We start from the raw sequence: 18,009 nt of genomic DNA on the forward strand, positions 1-18,009 counted from the left end.
CCAACCCAAATGCCCATCAATGATATACTGGATAAAGAAAATGTGGCACATATACACCATTGAATACTATACAGCCATAAAAAAGGAGGAGTTCATGTCCTTTGCAGGGACATGGATGAAGCTGGAAACCACCATTCTCAGCAAACTCACACAGGAACAGAAAACCAAACACTGCATATTCTCACTCATAAGTGGGAGTTGAACAATGAGAACACATGGACACAGGGAGGGGAACATCACACACTGGGGCCTGTTGGGAGTGGGGGGCTAGGGGAGGGATAGCATTAGAAGAAATACCTAATGTAGATAACAGGTTGATGGGTGCAGCAAACCACCATGACACATGTATACCTATGTTACAAACCTGCACGTTCTGCACATGTATCCCAGAACTTAAACTATAATAAAAAAAATTGCATGAAACTACACAGAGACAAACACATACACAGAGGTAAACGCTGTGAATTCTGAACAAAGCCTGTAATGTAGTTAAAGGTACTGTGCAAATGTCAGTTTTCTGCTTTTGATACTGTACTACATTTACATAAAATGTAGCCAGCCTTGTGGTGGCTCATGCCTGTAATCCCAGCACTTTGGGAGGCTGAGGCAGCTGGCTCAATTGAGGTCAGGAGTTCAAGACCAGTCTGGCCAATGTAGCGAAACTCTGTCTCTACTAAAAATACAAAAATTAGCTGGGCCTGGTGGTGCATGCCTGTAATCCCAGTTACTTGGGAGGCAGAGGCACAAGAATAGCTTGAACCCAGGAGGTGGAGGTTACGGTGAGCTGAGATCAGTGCCACTGCACTCCAGCATGGGGGACAGAGCAAGACTCTGTCTCGAAATAAAAATAAAATAAAATAAAATGTAGCCAATTGGGGAAGCAGGGTGAAGGATATATTGGACTCTTTGTACTATTTTTGCAATTTCTTTTTATTTTTTATTATTTTTAATCCACTCATCTGCACACAGATATATTTGCAATTCCTTATAGTTTATGATTATTTTAAAGTTTTAGAAGTCTATAAAACAATATGTGTACTTCAACTATGTATAAATAATTTTAATTTGATGTCTCTCAGTTGCTCATATAGCAGTATTTGTTACACAGTAGGCACTTTATTAAAGAGGCTCTCCTTTTTCCCCTTAACCTTATGGATATTATGAATCTTGTACCTGACCATGCTTCCTCCTTAGCTTGTGGCACGAAGCAGCACCCCTGTTGACTCTGGTATACTAGGTTATGCTTTCCTGTGCGTGCAGCTCACCCTTGGCCTTATTACTGTTCAATCTTTATTCTTCCTGTGCCTTACCTTTCCTAACCCTTAAATGTACCATTAATATATTTGACCATTAATACATTTAAGGATTAAGCTACAAGGATGTTCATTATAAGGTGACTTATGTTAGCAAAAATTCAAAAACAACCTAAATATTCAAAATGGTAGTGATTAACTACCATAGATGCTGTACCTCTCACATTACATATATGCTTGGAAGCCACGTTAAATATCTTGTAGAAGGTGTTGGGATGGAGGGTACCGAGGAAGTGTTGATGGATTCCCGTATTCTCCACCATGACTAGGCACCAAAAGAGGACCCTTCCCTGTTTCTGCAGCAGATAGATTTTTCAGAGTTTAAGAGAGCCCACTCTGCTTCAAGCGGGCCCACAGAGTTCCATTTAAAGTAGATCTAATAAAGAAATGGCAGGCAGAATCACTTAATACGTTCAGCACTTGATTCTTCAAGTGACTATTAGCTGCTCTGTGTAAAGCCTACAGCAAATTCTTAATCTTCAACCAGCTTTCACCTATCATCCAGCTGTTTTTTGCTTAGGGAATTAAAGCTGATGTTTATAAGTAACTAAGCAAAATACAATTAGGAAGGAACTCTATTTTAAAGGAGGTATGTGATACATTCCAAAAATAAGTAGGTATCCCAGATTGTAACTTGATTTTTAAAAAATCAATTTTAGCAAATTAGTCATAATATATTGTTACAGTTATTGATCATTTTTTCTTCCATTGTGAAGTACTGTCATTGATAAAGAGACGAAGCTCATATTTCCTAAACATTAATAGTGAAAAAAAACATATGCAAATAAGTATGAAGATATTTTCTATGGCTCTTGAATTGGACCAAGATATGTGTGTTCTGGTATATATGCTTAAAATCCTTCCACCTGGTCAAAATGCTTTCAAAAGGCAAAGAATAGCTGATGCCTCTTGTTCAGACTGGAAAGTATTGTGATTACACTGAAAAGCATGGCCCCTCTTGAAGTTTAGTTTTTTACTTCTTTTATTTGAGTATAAAGCAAAAAGGAGGTTTCTCTAAGATGTCCTAATAGAAGCTTTTGAATGATCTGCAGAGGTAGCATTGAGGTGAATGGAGTCCATCAAGATTTGCCAGAAGTATGAAATAATTATCGAAAGGATTCCATTAGAGACGAAAGCTACCTAGACTAATAGAGACAGAAAAGGCTGACCCTTTTCAGGCTCTTAACTCTCTCTAATGGATGGCCTTAAGTTGAAATCAAGACTCAACTGGATCATTGATTCTTAAGGAAAAAATATTGAGCATAGTGGCATATAAGCAAAAATTGTAAAAGTGGTCAGACAGATTTATCTTTTAGTTATAGTTTGTAATGAAAAGTATGTTTTTTACCTTTTTCTGCGCTCACAGGAATGGAGGCTAAACAATGTGATATATTATCATAAAGTAAAAATTAGTTTTAATAAAAAAACAAAAGTCTTACTTTAATAAATACAACATGTTTCCACTCAACAAAAAGAAATCTACAGATTTTTTGGATAGGTGTCATTATGTGTTACCTATTAGATAACACAGAGTGTTTTTTGGCTGGTAATTGACCCATAGGTCAAATCCTGCACTTTCCTCTGAAGGGATCATGAAAGTGCTACTCCTTCACAAGTTTTGGAGCTATATTTTGCAGTGCGTGCTTCAGTAACCCACATGCAAAGCACACACTCACATACAGACCAGGCATATCCATGCACAGGCACACACACCTGGCTAGGGTAAACAGGATCAAATCCCTGAAATTATCTAAAATTTCCTGTGTTTGTTGAAAACAGTGACTGATGCCTTTGCGTTGGTTGTTCCAAAACACTTCATTGTGGCTGGGTAGAAGTGTTCTGAGTGTCAAATTGGTAATTAAGTGGTTTGTTATAGAGGAAAAATTGCTAATAATAAATAAAAATACTGTCATTGTCTGAGTGTAGGGTCAGCTGAAGTCATGGATCAAGGAGAGAAGCGAAATTGCCGATGGGGCATTTTGGTTGTCATTTACGTTAACATTAGGTTGTTCCTGATGAGCAAAAGTGGCCAGTAATATGAAGGTAAACGCAAAGAACTTATTTTTAGACCTCAAACACAGCAGTAGGTTGAATGTTTTAAAAATCTGTATCATTTAAATGGGCATATCAGTACACTAAATATACTTGTTAAAAACTAGATCATTAATAAATAAGATCAGTATTCAAATAGATATTCTAAGAGAATATAGGAAAACCTATAGTACAGTTAATGAATTTCCTTTCTTCAGAATTATATATCATAGGTGTAATTTTGCACTTGAGGGTAGTAAATAATCTTATAATAATGACTCAGCAGATATTGGAAATTTCTATAAAAATTTTCTTATTTATCTCATTGAAAGCTACAAAGTATTTTAATTCATTCTTAAAGGTATTATTTTAATCAGTAGATAAATATCGGTTAAATATATATACATACAACACTTATGTATATGAGCCGGGCGAAGCCAAATATAGTTGGACTTTTACTAATAAAATAAAATACTTTATGAAATATAAAACAATCTCTTTTAAATATGGTATGACCTAAATGCTACTCTTAGTTCTTCACCTTCAGAATAATTTTTTTGCCTCACCATGTTTTTGTATTATGTTTGTATGGGTGCAGTTTTAAAACAAACTTTTATATACATTTTTTTCAATTCTTTCTAAAATATTCTATGAATTAAATGAGACAAATATCATTACCTCCATTTTACAGAAGAGAACACTGAGGCTTAGAAGACTCAAGTAAGTGATTTACCCACAGTCACACAACAACCAAGTGGTGGAGTCTGGGATGAAATCTGTCTTCTGATGACTTTAAATAGTGTGGAAGGTGGCTGTGTGTTTAGGTATTGATAGAGCAGATGGTGAGGGTGATTGCTCTTCATACTTGAAGATACTCACGCTGATGGCCTTTGTGAGAGAGTGATTTGATTAGTAACAGAGAGATGGAAGGAGGCAGGAAAGGAGGAAGAGAGGGAAGGAAGAAGAGATAAAATGAAAAAAAAAAAAATAAATTGATGGGTCCAGTTCCTACAGTGCATGGGAAAACGATGGCTGGTGAATGTCTTCCTGTTTGCTTATAAGATATTTTCCTGTTGAGACTCATTTGTATGCTTTTCAGACCACATGACAGCTTTGTTCAAAAAAGACACTGTATCACAAACAGTTAAGAATGTCATCCAACCCAGTGTCAGCTAATGGAGACCAAGCTATTTGCAAGGGAACATCATCACAAGCATGGCACTGGAGAACATGACATTAGTTGAAACTAACTAGGATGAAGAATACCAGCACCTGGTAGTTAGCAGATTTAGAATAAAGCTGTTGAAATAATATATATATTGGTATTGGAAAATGAGGTTTATTATTGAATTTTTTTGCTCAGAAATCTCCTACATTTATATATACTATGTTATATATAGAAAATGTATGCATGAACCTTTAAGTATGGAAAATGCAGTTATTTCCTGATTCTATATAATTTTTATAATAGTCACAGAATTAACGTGTTCCAAGAAACTATAGTAATTTATAATTACCTCTCCAGCATGTCTTGAGAGGTAAATAAATCAATGCATGTGAAGCTTCCTCTACAAATTTGAACTTTGCCATGAATGAGTGACCCAACCTAAGTGCCCAGCAGCGTATCTCCATCAACAGAGTTCAGATACAGAGGGATTACTGAAGACTTTATTATATAAATGAGAAAACTATTGAAATGCCTACTTAGTCCCCTATATTATAATGACAATTTGTTTGATAGGGTTTTCCTCCGCCTTTGAATATGTTTATAACTATAATTTGCTTGCAAGGTGAACTCTAATGGACTCAGAGTATTTAAATATTATATAATTCAATTGTTGACAAAATTGATAAGGTACAAGGTTCATAATATCCATCAGGTTAAGGGAAAAAATGAAAGCCTCTTTAATAAAGTGCCTACTGTGTAACAAATATTGCTCTCTAAGCAGGTATTGTTATTTTGGTTTTGCAGACATTACTGATTAATGACTTCGAAGGGAGAGTACTGGAGTATGAATGTTCTAGAAATGCTGAAATGTTTTTACTATATATCAAACTATAAATTCCACTAATTATGCATTTATATTGCACTCTGGGCAAAAAATAAAGATTAATTTTTCTAAATATGTTTTTCAGGTTCCTAGTAGCTATCATATGCCGAATGGATAGCTCAACTGTTCAGAAGTGAGTGAGCCCAAAATGATGAGAATTGCCAGGGCAGCAGGCCTACCCCATAAAAAGCCTTTTTAACTGAAAATGTTTTTAGTTTCCCCAGACATAGAAGGAAAAAAAATAGAAATGGATAATGGTACAGATTCTGATAGTCCAAGTGTCATGTCAATCATTAAGTAACAATATTTATTTAATGGACTAAACCAAGCTTGCCCTATGGATTAACTTTAGGGTCTAATGTTATTATAGCTAGCTAGCTAGATGGATAAAGATAATAAAAAGGAGAGAAAACATTTGATTTTTTTATTTCCAGGGACAAGTGTTAAAAAACGTCAACATATTACTAGGTTCATTTGCCATTAAATATTGCCAAATATATTTAGAATCTATAGAAAATGTCTGATTGAGAAACTATTGAAGAAAATCTGCCTACTCAATCAACTGCTCCTAGGACATGGTTCAAGGGCAAGCAGAGGAAGGAAGGAAAAGTTTCTTTCAAAAGGTTCAAATGAATAGGGCTTGTTAGACCTCTGAATTGGGCTTGTTTCCCTGAAAATGAAAAAAAGTCTTTTTTTTCAATTTTACATAAAGAGAAAGAAAAATATAATATTATCTATGATTTAGCAGGTTTGGAGATCTAAAGAAAGAGCTCATACTCAAGTTAATAGCTTTACTGGTAATACCTTTAGCTGAAGAAGTTTTAAATGTGATTTACATGGAACAAATCAGTTTTAGGTTTCAACATACATTTCAATCTGAAGCAGTTTGCAGAATTGAACTAAATAGACTAGCAAAACATTTATTTGAGATCAGCATGTGCATTTGAAAATGATTTTCCTTTTAAAGGAGAAAAATAGCACCAACTTTTACTTAAAATTGTATTTTTCTTGTTATTTTATCTTAGGTCTTTGTTTTAGTTATTGTTTTATTCTCTTTCACCTTGACCAAATAACTAATTTCATTTAGATTCTGTATGTCAGAGATCAATCTCTGCCTCCCTCCAAAACCCTTCCTGTCTGTTAAGGGATTTCTTGGTTGAAGTTGTGTAAACTCAACAGTCAGTTAACTGGATGCACTTTTCACTGCTCAACCTTTGTTTTGCGTTAATTAAAAAGCAACTAACATTCATTCTTTCATTTTGTTTGTCTTTTGAAAGAATCAGTTAAATAATATGTGCTTAACTGGAGATTAGAGGAAAGGGTCTTATAACTATTGTTCAATAAAATCTTTTCTTTTTGTATCACCAAAGATATAGGTTACATAAACATCAACATGAAAGTAATTTGAAGTTTTATTTTTACATATTCATGTATACAGAGTGGGGCTGTCTTTGTGCTAAGAAAATGAATGAAAGACTTCTCATGGTAGATGAAAATCTTAAGTAAGACCTAGAATTTTTTATTTTTTCAATTATACATATTAGCATTCAGTACATAAATGTTGGCCAGGCTATTCTAAAAAAAAAAAAGGAAACTTTCCTCCTTATTTTCCAACAAGGTGTCCAATTAAAGATTATGTACTGCATCTCAGGAAGAGTCAAACACCTGATGTCCATTTGGGCTGGTTCAAAATGAAGCCAAAAAAACAGAAAAAAAAAAAAAAAAAAAAGCTCTACACTTGTTTTCAAACTGTTAAGTCTCTAATAATTAACCATTGTTTGAAACATTTAAACATTTTGTCACATATTTAAATTACAGATGGGCCAATGAGTCATTTTCTTTATAGCACATCACCCACTGTTTGTAAATCAGCCATGATCCACATAAGCTTGGAACAAATAGCCATGTGTGTATGGGATTTAGAGGAGGCAAGTTCTCATCTTTTGTTGTAGAGATTATTGCTTCTGTCTTACTTCATTCACTTGATTTCACACTTCAAACTGACTTTTTTTCCTTTTTGTGATTTTTCTGCCTGTCTCATAAATCTGAAAAGCAAATATTAATGTTTTAAATTAAGCTTTAATATCATATCTGGCATAACTTTATATGAAAACTAAAATGATTATATATTAAAACCACTCTTGAAAAAAGATAGCCAGAAAAGCAGAAACAAATTTTTAAAGTTATAACATTTTTAGGATGAAAATGTTCTGAGTCAGTAGAATAGCAAGAGTAAATTTGCTTACTGACATACAGCATTAAGGAATATTAGGGAATTATAAACTTTAACCTTAAAGATGACTCATTTCAACACCCTCATTTATAGGTAAAAAAGCCCCAAACCCCTGGAGTTAGGTACCTTACCTAAAAATTATAATACAAGCGACTAGAAGGAGTTATCAATTCATTTATTCAACAAATATTGTTGGAAAACCTACTATAGGTTAAATATGGTGGAAGATCCCAAAGTGAAGAAGATCCACACCAGGTTTGCTACTCATAAGAAATTTATAATATATAGTAGAGTAGAAAAACATGCAGAAATAATAAACTATGAAGAGAATATGGCATATCATAAAGTTGATTCAAGTAAAAGGAGTTACAGGATTCAAGAGAAAGAGCAAAGATTAGAACTTGGGTCTGATTTCCCCCAGTTTATCTCTACCCCTCTAGAGTATAAGATCCATGAAAGCAGGGACCTTGCTTATTCACTGTCATCTTCCCATGCCTGAGAAAGTGCTTGGCGCACAAACAATTCCCAGTGAATGAACAAATGACTGTTCTTTCCATACTATAACACTGTCTCTTAAAAGCGGTAAATGTGTATGTTTCTCCCAGCAAACATTTATCCTCCTCACAATTATCTGTTCTCTCATTGACTATCCTGTGTTTAATACATTCTGGTGATATGCAGGAGGCTAATATTCTTATTTTACTATAGCTAAGCATATTCAAGCAGTAGGTAAAATATTCTCATATTTACCTTTCATCTGAAAGTGTATATTTTGAAAATTATGCATTCTAAAGTATAGAGTTAAAAACATGAATGGAACCAATCATATTGTTTCTAACGTACTCCTAAGCACATATAATATGTATATTTTTAATATGTGACTTGGAAGATAGCATGTTTTTTAATAATAACACATGAAAAAGAAATTTGGCCAGTTTCCATTGTGAAATGTTTCACCTCTAGGGTAGAAGTTACAATTTAAATCCTCAAGTACACATGCTCACAATGTAAAAACCTGGGAAGATTTCTAATAAGAAAAGTAGACATCATTATATGACCAACCAAGAAATCTCAGTGTGTTTAATTATGATCTGTCTGGTTTAAAGGAGAGAAAAAAGAGCAAAATGAAATGTCATCTATAGGTCATGTATTTATTTCAGTGCAAAAAGACTGGAACGAAGTGTGACAACCTGTTTAGGTCTTGCGTAAAACAAAATGAAGAACAGAAAGAATGATCACGTTAATTTCAGGCATAGCTGCTTGTTCTAGCCAGAGTTATTTAAACACTAGTTTTCTTTGAGTCCTTCTTCACTATTGTGTAAATAGAATTTACTTTTAAAATTTGTTTAGAAATTGGTATAAAAACCATTCACTTTATATATTACATTCCTATTAGAGAGTATAAAAAGTATTTTTTTTTTTTGCAAAAACAAAAGTCGAACAGGGCAATACTAAAAGTCAATATTTTTAATAGTTTTATGTAGTATGTTATTTCCATAAAAATGAAAATATGCAGATAGTGGCTTCTCTTTTTTTCTTGGCTAATATTCGATTACATATATTCGATATGTTAAAGTTTGAGAGTCATTAGCTAGAATTCATTGCTGAATTCTAAAAACATGGAATAACATATAGTATATTAGGCCAAATTGGAATTCTGGGCATATCTAATAAGTGGATTATTTATAGGAAATAAAATATTTTCCTGCCTTTACCCAGAAACGGAAGAGATCACTAATTTAAACTTAGGGAAGGGTTAATTTGGATAATTGTAGATATCTTTGGTGTTCATATGTTGTGGCTTACTTGAGTAACATGAATATGTGGGTTTAAGTATCAAAATTTAATATCCAAGTATCCATAGAAAATCTGACTGAAAACACAGATAAAGTATATATTTAAAATTAAGTAGATAATAGAGATATTATGACATTTTATTTTGAGAGATCCACACTTAAAAATTATTCAGAGATGCCATATTACAAAATGTACTGCAGCTTTTTTTGGCATTTTCACTGTTTAAGTAAACAGATTCAATTTTTAAAATATATAATTACACATGACCATCAGAAAAGTAGTCCTGTGTCCTGAATTAAATAAGAGATTTGAGCCACTGTGTACTTTAAGGTATCCTAATGATAATTACAAGAATTTTTTTGCAGTTAACATCAGATTTAATTAATTATAAATTAATTTTGCAACATGAAAAGAAGTTATAAAGTTGCCCAGTGCTGGTAAAAGTTATTTTTTAATTTAAAAAAGCCCCATTCAATGTAATGCCAAAATAAGTGTCCATAGTAATGGAGTTAAACATTGTAAATTTTGCTGATTTGTTTTATCACGCTGATTTGTGACTCAGTATTCAGCCTATGGAGCCTAGAGACTGTGCAATAAGTAAAAATTATGTAATAAAACATAAAAATTCTAACCTAATATTACAGAAATAACTTTGACATTTTATGATTCTGTAAAGAAAAGGCCACAAAATGCATCTTCTGGTTACAAAACAAAAGTCTAATAAAATGTACCTTTGCATGGCTGACTTTGAAGTCCTTCCTTATAAATGGGCAATGCATTTTGCATTTTTTGGTCATTTTCCCCAAGTGCCTTTCAGTTGTAACAATCTGAGTTTAGTTTCCTAAGAAAGAAGCCCCTCTTTCTCATTCGTCACATCTAAGAGGTTAGAGAGTATGTTTAAACAGATATATTTTCTATTCGTCTAACCTTGTCTGGAAGATATAGGAAAACTAATTTGCCTTATTTACATATGGCACAATCTATCCAGTATTCAAGGGTTTGTCAGAAACAGGAACCTTGTGCATTTCCATGGTAACCGATGGCATGCTGACAGTATCTGGCTTGTTGCAGCTTCGTCTAGGCAGGCCGGCAATTAATCAGCCATCTACATGCACAAAATTCTTTGTGAGTGAATGGCAGCGCGCCTCTGTAGTGCTGTCTGTGCTTTTACAATTTTGTATTCCTGCCGGGCAAAGTACTTTTTTGTCTCTTCTATTCATTTTCCATAGCTCCCCAAAATGTGTTAGAAAAGAGTATGGGGGGTGGGGAGAAGGGTAACACAGGTACCTGTAATTTCAAAATGACCTTATTTCTTCTTAGCATCAAATATGCCAGGGTATGTTTCTTCCTTTTATTCTATGCCTCATAGTGGGTTTGCCTTTTATTTTTTTCTGGGTTTTCTTGGGTTTGTGCTAGATGGTCCCTTAATCTGTGTCTCAAGGTCCTTTATTGTTGGTGCAAGTAGGGCATACCTACCAAAGCAGGTCTGTGCATAAATTATGGCTGGGCCTGTGTCATGCAGTGTTGTCTTCTTAGAGTCCCTTTACACCACTTATCTGGTTCTATCTTCTCAGCTACGTGGAAGGTATATTATTGCCATTTTGCAGACTGAGATACAGAGAAATTAAATGATTCAGCCAGCTTTAAGTTTGGGATGAAGCACTCCAGTGCTCTTACCACTGTGTCAACACAGAGAGGCTGGCAGTCCCCTTTTATGTATGATGATGTTTTAAGGTATAGAAATCACTGTTATTTCACATCAATATTCTGGCATTTTCTTTCTCAAAAAATAGTGCCATTGAATTTATTCAGTTGGGACCTTGTATTGTCTAGGATCTGGACAAGAGCATGAGTAAGTTAACAATTTGGGCCTTAGGTTGTTAGTAGAAAGCTGTGTCTGGATTTTGCCTACAATTCTGACTATGTCACATCTAGGGAAGCCATCTAGCTTCTTTCTCTGTGAAAAAAAAAAGGGAATTGATTCGATTATCTTCAATAGTTCACCAAGCACAGAAATTCTGTGGTTCTCCATGTTTTCTAGGACATTACTTTGGGTAGTTAAAAGTAATTTGGATAGGTCAAAATTAAGATCCATAATTCGTTCAGTCTTTTGTCCTTGAAAGATGACAGAATAATTTGCATCGAATTGAATTGAATAAATTTCTTTTTCAAAAAGGAAAAAGAAAGATTTGACATCTGGGTGGCTGACAACTCTCAGAAGGTCAAAGCTCATTGAAATCAGATTTGGACATTTGCATTTCCACAGATACCACATAGCAAAAATCCAGTTGCTTTCAAACTTCAGTTTAAGCAAAATATCTTTTAAAAAACTAGGTATATTGGAACCTAGATATATTAAGTTTCTGAAAAGTTTTGTGCATTGGAAGAAAAGTTTTTTGTCGGGGGAGTTTTAATGTAAAAAGAAAAGTGGCAAGAAAGGTGTTTATTTATAGATGAAAATGCATGTAATTTTTGTTATTCTTTAGAAATCTAAAGTTATTGTATTTATTTATTTTTTAAAAGTCATCTTACTAGTGTAGGGATGTAAATATAAATATATATTTTATATACAACCATCCTTTTCATAAGTTCACTTTTTATTACATTTATTTATTCAAGGAAGATTATTATGTAATTTTTCTTTAAATTTAGAAAGTAAAAGGAGACCTTAATTTCAAAGTAAATCCCATTTGGATAATATAAAAATAAGGATGCTCTTTCATACAAATATTTGCCACTCATTACTTCAACTCTGTTTCATTCATATTATGAATGATCAAGTCTCTAGTACAACTGTTTTCTCCAACTTTGTCTTTTTGTTAAAAAAAAAAAAAAAGTTGAAGTGTGAGCACAAAGCTTGTGTTTTTCTCTAACCAGCGATTGTCCATCCTTTTGTAAGTGCCGACAAGAGCTTCACTTATTCTTCCATACTCAGTTTCTCTTACTTGTTTATGTGCTAACTATAATCCACTACTTAATGTTCTATTTAACATTTTAACCTATTTTAAAATATCCTATTTCCTCCAGGATTCAATTAAATTTGTCAGTAGTATTCCAGAATAGAATGTTGTTTTTCTTACAATTAAGTCCTTTTTTCTTCCAATTTCTTTGGATATCTTGTGTTTATACAAGAAGTGTATCTATTTTTTTAATACAATGTGGCTCATAGTATGTGGTCTCTGTAATTTAGTGCTGCTGATAGAAGAACCAGGCAAAAACTTTCTCTACCTGGAGAGTGTTACCATGAGCTTTTGCATATTCTCCTTCAATTTCTTCTTCTATTTCTCCTTCATATTGTCTTGGGCCTCTTTTATTTAAGAAGGTATTCTATCACACCATTCACTTAGTCATTCAACCAGTATTTATTGAACTCCATTATTTGGATGTTTGGGAATCCACCAACACCACTACTACTAAACAATAATCCAATATATGAAAAATCTTTTCTATAGAAGAAATTATTCTCATTCATATCTAACTTGAATATAACAGATATGAAAATACGTAGCAATTAATTACTTTCAGATGTAACTTTGTATCTACTAAAACTTTTTCATTTTCTAGACTATAAAGTAAGAATAATAGCACTTAGTTTGTAGTTTTGTTAGGATTAAAGTGTGTAATGCACCTTGCAGATTTACATACTCAAAAATGATAGGCTACTGGCACTTAAGTAGTCAATTCATAGCAACAGGAAACAGAATGGTGGTTACTAGCATCTGGCAGGAGGGGGGAATGAGGAGTGACTGCTTAATGGTACAAGGTCTCCTTTGGGGGTGTTTAAAAACTGTTAAAATGTACACTTTAAATGGATAGATTTATGGTATTTGAATTATATCTCGATAAAGCTATTTTAAAGCTAACATTAAAGCTTGGAAAATTTTACACAAAATTCCAGATTGACTTCTCTTGAAAAAGCCTATAATCTGACACCACCAGCCACATGGTCTCTCATGGGGTTCTTCATGTTTAAGGAGTACAGAGTTTCAAATTTGCAAGATAAAATGTTCTAGAGATCTGTTTCACAGTAATGTAAATATACTTAGCACTACTGAACTGTACACTTAAAATGATTAAGATGATAAATTTTTTGTTAGGGATTTTTTACTACAGTGAAAATATACATAGAAGTAGTTGTTCAAAAAATGGTAGAAGTGTTTGTTGATGTTATGAATACTTTTCTAATTATTATCTGTGTCATTATTCTTACTAGCTTGGAAGTCCTTAGTTTATTGTGATGGTTAAGTAAAGGCAGAAAACTCTGTATTAGTAGAACCTGATAATGATATATGTTAGATCAAACCATATACAAGCATGATATTCCATTACTTTTGACCTACAAAAATGGTAATTTTATATTACTTAACCTAGCACTTGTGAAAATATCTTAATGTAACTAGAGTATGGCTTATTGATTTGCTTTTGGATACCTTAAAATTTAATGTAAAGTACACTTTCTTTTAGCTGCTTTATCCCCACTTCAGGGCCAATATATAACATTTGATTTCTGGCTGTTCCATTTACTGGTTGTGTGATCTTCAGCCTCAGTTGTCTTATCTGTAAAAAGAAGAAGATAAATAGAATTGTGGTCAAGCTTTACTTGATTGATGGATTTACTGTTGTGAATAGTTTGCACAATCCTTTTTCCTATACATTGTTGATGTGGGGAGGGGAAAGGGGTAGAAAGAGGAGAACAGTAACCAAAAATATATCCATCTTTCCTCAGAATATTTCTCCCATTTTTATTCCATTCCCTCTACCTATCTCCCTGGCCCCAGAGTCACACTCATCCTACATGTGCGGCAGAATTCACCTTCCTCCCACCTGACTCTTTGTCATACTCCCAGGGTCCAAGCAGGAGGGTGATTAGAAGGGGCAGTGCAGGGGGTTCCCGTGACCTCGGTATAGATTCCAGCCTCAACAGTCACTAATTTGTAATCTTGGCCAGCCATTGCCCTTGTGAAGAGTATGGAGAAGATCAGGGGTTTCTCAAACCTCCAGGTTTTAACCAGTCTAAGATGAAATGGGGAAAATAAAGACAATATTTATGTAGCTTTAACATTTTAATCTGTTTTATATTTGTAGCTATATCTATATTGCTATAAAGTTATACCAGTCCTTCCTTAAGAAAGGCTGTTCTTTATACTAAGATTATGTTTTTCTACCTTTTTTTGTTTTTGCTTTTCAAATGTCTTCTCATTTATGAAATCACGGGCAAATGGATGATGGGTTTTATGTAACAACATCACATGGCAAAATTAAAACCTGGCAACCCTCCATCTTCCCCCATAAAAGTTGTACTGCCTTGTAAAAGCTGAAAGTCGGAACCTTATGGATTCATAAATTCTAAGGATTTTCCTCAATTTAACATTCTATTATTTGAGAATTCATTTAAACTGTAGATCCTTAAGTGATTTCTCGGCCTGAGGATCAGAGAGGTTTCATGGTCTCAATGAAATCAGCATTTTTTACAGGTTTTTTCCCCAAACATCTTTGCTTCACCAATATAGAAGCATAGTAAACTTTTAAGAAAGATAAATTTTCCTTTTGCAAGTTGGGTTCTTTGCATATCATAGTTAAGTATGAGAAATATGTCGGGTTAGAGAGGGGAATACATTACCTAGAGTAATATAAACAGAAAAAAATGCATAATCACTTATTGCATTTTTATTTTTCTCCACACAATGCATAATAGCTGGGGTTTTTTCTTTCATGACGGTTATCACTGGAATTATGCCTTTACTAGTTGTATGGTTATGGGGTTAGTGTCTCTCCTCCTTGCAAGATTTTAAGCTTCATGAGGACAATGATGATATTTCACTCACCATAGTGTGTCTGGCATCTAGTTCATGTTCTGCAAATATGAATACAGTGACATGTGCCATAAGAGAAGGGAGGACCTAAAGATCTACAGCAAAATCAAGGAAAACCTTTCAGAAGAAATGGCAGGTGAGGTATCCTTAAATGGTGGCCAGCATTTCAGCAAACAGATATGAAAGATTACATGGTATAAACTACACTTATAGAACAGAGTACATTTAATAGTGTTCTAATCCTTTAAAAGTTGGTAATCTCTGTATATAAGATAACTTCTAAATAATCTTTTTAAAATTATGATTAGTTAGATCTGTGTACCCTAAAGCCAGTCTAAAAAGAAGGGGGTTCTCTTCATATGAAACGTAGCACATAGGAAGGACTGGGAAGTATTTTCAACTAAAGGATGTAAAGAGTTAAACATTATTCCAAGAGTGTTAGCTTGAGAGACCAACAGCCACAACCTCATTGTGATCAGAAAAAAAAAAAAAAAAAAAAAAAACCCAGGAAGAGAAGGGCTTGAGTGAGAGATAAGAAGCTCTGTTTCCATCTACCTGCAAGGTAATTGATGAGGTAGCAAACTTAGAGACAAATCGTAGGCATGAGGCAGTGTGCTGTGTGAAATAAGCTTTGATTTTAAGTGAATTTGTGTTTTACCCTCAGCTCTACCACTTACTAGCTGGTGACTTAGGGCAAATTAGTTAAACTTACTAAACCTCAGTTTTTTCTTTAGTAAAATGAAGAAAATAAAACTCCATAGAATTTTTGTGGTAGATAAAATTATGTAAAAGGGACTAGCACAAAATCTAAACCAGTAGATATTAATGAAACACTCATTTCCCTCCACCTTTTTATTGTCTACTTGGTCTACTTTAGGTCTTGAGCTTTGCTCCTTTGCAGGAAGATACTTATTCCTTGGCATCACATAGGCTCTTTGTATATCCCCAAATCTGGAAGCAAATATTTAAATACAAAAGCATCTGGGCATGGTGGCTCATGCCTGTAATCCCAGCACTTTGGAGGCCGAGGTGGGCGAATCACTTGAGGTCAGGAGTTTGAAACCAGCCTGGCCAACATGGTGAAACCCTCTCTCTACTAAAAATACAGAAGTTAGCTGGGTGTGGTGGTGCACACCTGTAATCCAAGCTACTCAGGAGGCTGAGGCAGGAGAATCACTTGAACCCAGGAGGCAGAGGTTGCAGTGAGCCAAAATGGCACCACTGAACTCCAGCATGGGTGATGGAGTGACACTCCATTTCAAAACCAAGGAAAGAGAAGGAAGGAAGGAAGGAAAGAAAGAAAGAAAGAGAAAGGAAAGAAGGGAGGGAGGGAAGAAAGGAAGGAAGGAAAGGAAAGGAAGGAAGGAAGGAAGGGAAAGAGGAAGGAAGGCAGGCAAGCAACCCAGTGAGTCTAATATTAGCCCTAAGTTAGTTTAATCTGCAGAATTGAACCTAGAAAATCAAAGCTTGGAATCTTCACTTTTGTAAAATGCCCAAAGCAATTTACCCATCTACTCTGCCTTCTCTGTTCTTTCTTCAACTTGAAAGAGAATTAAACGTCAGATTTACAGCTCAGATTCAGGTTACTTTATGTCAAATTCTCTATCTACGTAGACAAATTCAGCCAGGTCCTGCTATGCTGGAGCAGCTTTCACTGTGGGAGGAGGTGGTGGAAGTATTATGGAAGTTACTACTTATCACTGGGTGCTGAGAAGCAGCATGCTCCGCCATTCTCATTACCAAACTTGTAGTCAGAAGAACTCTGCCTGAGCCCCTGGTCTGCTGCTTCCTTGCTTAGTGATCCAGAACAAGACCTATTAACTTTCTCAGTCTCCAAAAGAAAAATCTTGCCCCTTGAATAGTGCTGACCTAAAGTTAATACTCAATAAGCATTCATGAAATGAATAAATGTTACAGAAAGTGACATCAGTAATTATGTTCTATGTATTTGTGCTGTCGTCCCTTAAAACTGTGGATATAAGTCCACAGTCTATATCAAGTCAAACTTAGTTAAGTTAGCCCGCACCATTTAGCCAGGAATGTATGTGCTCCTGTTACAAAATGAAAGTAACTGGCCTAGAAGCCTGACACATCAGTTGTCATCTTTAATGTCCCTTCATCATACAATTCCTCGATGGCTTCATATATCACCTGTCAGGTAATCTTCCAGAGAAGCTTGACTTTAACAATTTGTTCTGTGGTTCAAGTGATGAATGAGATGGGTTAGATCATTTAATTCACTATATGGCACCCAAATGTTAAAGCTGGAGGAAAAGAATGTCTGACAAATTGTTTGTTGTCATTAAGGTTTATTTCTCATATGCCTTTGATGGTTCCCCTCACCTCATTATTGTCCAACACACAAAGCTAACTATTATAAGGAAGACAATACTTAATGGATGCTAGACAAATGATAGTTGGAGCTGTCTGGTGCACTACCTGATAAGTGAGAGCTAAATTATAATGTCATTAGATGGAATGCCTCAAGTTATTATAAAGTTGTGCTTCCCACAATGTCCTTGCTTTATCCTCAGCATGGTTCTTCCTGGCATCTGTTTTCACTCAGCAGCTGCCTTGTTTCCAGAACAGCTGAGACCGAGTGTTGAATCCTCTGTTATGCCAATTTTAAAATGTCCAACCAATACTGAGAATGTGTGTTTTGAGTATTAATGTCATCCAAACATAAACTTTAAGAAAATAAAAACGACATATTTTACAAATGCAGCCTTTAAGAATTTGTAACAATACAGTTAAAAACTTTGTATAATTCA

General features: G+C 34.4%; 1 long non-coding RNA gene across 1 annotated transcript in view; it reads right to left on the minus strand.

The window, feature by feature from the left end:
• Window positions 1-1,154: 1,154 nt before the first annotated feature.
• Window positions 1,155-18,009, minus strand: part of LOC129397478 (uncharacterized) — a 33,952-nt gene continuing 17,097 nt past the window's right edge. The window contains exons 3-4 of the long non-coding RNA XR_008624944.2: window positions 13,856-13,982; window positions 1,155-7,440 (exon numbers count right to left, since the gene is read on the minus strand). This is a non-coding gene — a long non-coding RNA (uncharacterized LOC129397478). The remainder of the gene's footprint in view (window positions 7,441-13,855; window positions 13,983-18,009) is intronic.

Source organism: Pan paniscus, chromosome 2 (genome assembly GCF_029289425.2).
Source record: "Pan paniscus chromosome 2, NHGRI_mPanPan1-v2.0_pri, whole genome shotgun sequence".
Classification (NCBI taxonomy): Eukaryota; Metazoa; Chordata; class Mammalia; order Primates; family Hominidae; genus Pan; species Pan paniscus.